The sequence below is a fragment of the Cebus imitator genome, unplaced genomic scaffold, assembly GCF_001604975.1.
Source record: "Cebus imitator isolate Cc_AM_T3 unplaced genomic scaffold, Cebus_imitator-1.0 Scaffold201, whole genome shotgun sequence".
NCBI lineage: Eukaryota > Metazoa > Chordata > Mammalia > Primates > Cebidae > Cebus > Cebus imitator.
The window spans coordinates 431,280-434,071 of record NW_016107516.1 but is presented as its reverse complement, the minus strand read 5'-3'; the positions used below and the strand labels follow the sequence as shown (position 1 = coordinate 434,071).

Genomic DNA, 2,792 nt, shown 5'->3' with positions numbered 1-2,792 from the left:
GAAAAGATGATAATGATGATGAGGAGAAAGATATTGATTTTTTTTGAAGATATTGATTCTGATGAGGATGAAATCATACTGTTTGGAGGTAAAAAATGTAAGTCAGGTAAAATTTCCAGAAATCTGAAATACAAAGACTTTTTTGATCCAGTTGAAAGTGATGAAGACATAATAAAGTGTTCATTATGATGAGCTAGATTCAAAGAAAGAAGATGATGAAATTGCTGAAGAAGCACCAGAACTAAGTATTTCGGAAACGGATGAAGATGATGACCTTGAAGAAAGTGAAGACAGTAAACAACATAAAGAAAGCTTGAAAAGAGTGACCTTTGCTTTGCCAGATGACGAGAAAACTGAAGATACAGGTGTTTTAAATGAAAGAAAAATTCTGATGAAGTTAAATCCTCTTTTGAAAAAAGACAGGAAAAGATGAATGAAAAAATTGCATCTTTAGAAAAAGAGTTGTTAGAAAAAAAGCCTTGGCAGCTCCAGAGGTAAGTGACAGCACCAAAGAGGCCAGAGAACAGCCTCCTGGAGGAGACCCTGCACTTTGACCATGCTATCCGGATGGCACCTGTGATTACAGAGGAAACCACCCTTAAACTGGAAGATATAATTAAACAGAGGATAAGAGATCAGGCTTGGGATGACATAGTACGTAAAGAAAAACCTAAAGAGGATGCATGAGAACATAAAAAGCGTTTACCCTTAGACCATGGGAAGAGTAAATTGAGCCTTGCTGAAATTTATGAACAGGAGTACATCAAACTCAACCAGCAAAAAACAGCAGAAGAAGAAAATCCAGAGCATGTAGAAATTCAGAAGATGATGGATTCCCTCTTCTTAAGATTGGATGCCCTCTCAAACTTCCACTTTATCCCTAAACCCCCTGTACCAGAGATTAAAGTTGTGTCAAATCTGCCAGCCATAACCATGGAGGAAGTAGCCCCAGTGAGTGTTAGTGACGCAGCTCTCCTGGCCCCAGAGGAGATCAAGGAGAAAAATAAAGCTGGAGATGTAAAAACAGCTGTTGAAAAAACAGCTACAGACGAGAAATGAGAGCGGAGGAAAAAGAAATCTCAAAAGCGTATGAAAATGAAGGAGAAGGAGAAGCGGAGAAAACTGCTTGAAAAGAGCAGCCTAGATCAAGCAGGGAAATACAGCAAAGCAGTAGCTTCAGAAAAGTTAAAACAGCTCACAAAAACTGGCAAAGCTTCCTTCATAAAGGATGAAGGTGAAGACAAAGCCTTAAAGTCCTCTCAAGCATTCTTTTTTAAATTACAAGATCAAGTAAAAATGCAAATCAATGATGCAAAGAAAACAGAAAAGAAAAAGAAGACAAGACAGGATATTTCTGATCTTAAATTAAAGCTGTAATATATTTTGAATATAATATAAATATTAATGTGTAAGCTTACACTGTGCCATTGTTCTGTTTTATAATAAAATTCTTGAGAACCTTAAAAAAAATAATAAAACATAAAAAGACACGTCTTGGGAGACTGAGGTGGGAGGATCACTTGAGGCTGGAAAATCCAGACCAGCCTGGACAACAAAGAGAGACACTGCCTGCACCAACAATAAAAAATTTTAAATTAGCTGGTAGCACACACCTGCAGCCTCTGCTACTTGGGAGGCTGAGGTGGAAGGATTACTAGAGTCCAGGAGATTGAGGCTGTGGTGAGCTATTATCAAGCCACTGTACTCCAGCCTGGGCAGCAGAGTGAGACTCCAACTGTTAAATAAATAGATAAATGTTTAAAGTGTTTTAAATTATATTAAAATTGGAGTCAGTCTTCTCAAACCCTGTTGCTGCTTTATCAAATAAATTCATGTACTATTCTAATTCCTTTGATGTCATTTCCACAATGTTCACAGCATCCTCACCAGCAATAGAGTCTATCTCATGAAACTACTTTGTTTGCTCATCCATGAAAAGCAACTCCTTAGCCAGATTCGGTGGCTCACACCTGTAATCCTAGCAATTTGGGAGGCTGATGTAGGAGGACTGCTTAAGCCCAGGAGTTTGAGACCAGCTTGGGAAACATGGTGAAACCCTGTCTCTACTAAAAAATTAAAAACTGACTGGGTATGGTGGCATGTGCCTGTGGTCCCAGCTACTCAGAAGACTGAGGTGGGAGGATTGCTTGAGCCCAGGAAATCAAGGCTGCAGTGAGCCAGTACATACCACTGCATGTCAGCCTGGGCAAGAGAGTAAGACCTTGTCTCAAAAAAATAAAATAAAATAAAAAATATAAACATGATTTCTGAACATAAAAACTCCATCAACTTCAACTTCAGGATATTTTTGTAAGCAATGATACCAGCAATTTAGTCCATCCTTAAATGGGAGACCTGTAAATTTAACCATGTCAATTCAGTCTTTTTTACTAATTATTAACTGAAGAAATGTGGGTGCCTTGGCTGGGCATGGTGGCTCACGCCTATAATCCCAGCACTTTGGGAGGCTGAGGTGGGTGGATCGCGAGGTCAAGAGATTGAGATCATCTGGTCAACATGGTGAAACCCTGTCTCTACTAAAAATACAAAAATTAGCTGGGCATGGTGGCGCATGCCTGTAGTCCCAGCTTCTCGGGAGGCTAAGGCAGGAGAATTGCTTGAACCCAGGAGGCAGAGGTTGCGGTGAGCCGAGATCGCGCCATTGCACTCCAGCCTGGGTAACAAGAGCGAAACTCTGTCTCAAAAAAAAAAAAAGAAAAAAGAAATGTGGGTACCTTTTAAAGATTTTTTTAAGATTAGGAAACATAAAGAAGTCATAAGGAGCCAAACCA

General features: G+C 39.5%; 1 pseudogene across 1 annotated transcript in view; it reads left to right on the top strand.

The window, feature by feature from the left end:
• LOC108317407 overlaps window positions 1–1,377 on the top strand; it is a 7,288-nt pseudogene extending 5,911 nt beyond the window's left edge. Inside the window, exon 3 of the transcript XR_005203294.1 lies at window positions 7–1,377. The product of XR_005203294.1 is annotated as a U3 small nucleolar ribonucleoprotein protein MPP10-like (transcript). The remainder of the gene's footprint in view (window positions 1–6) is intronic.
• The last annotated feature ends 1,415 nt before the right edge of the window (window positions 1,378–2,792 follow it).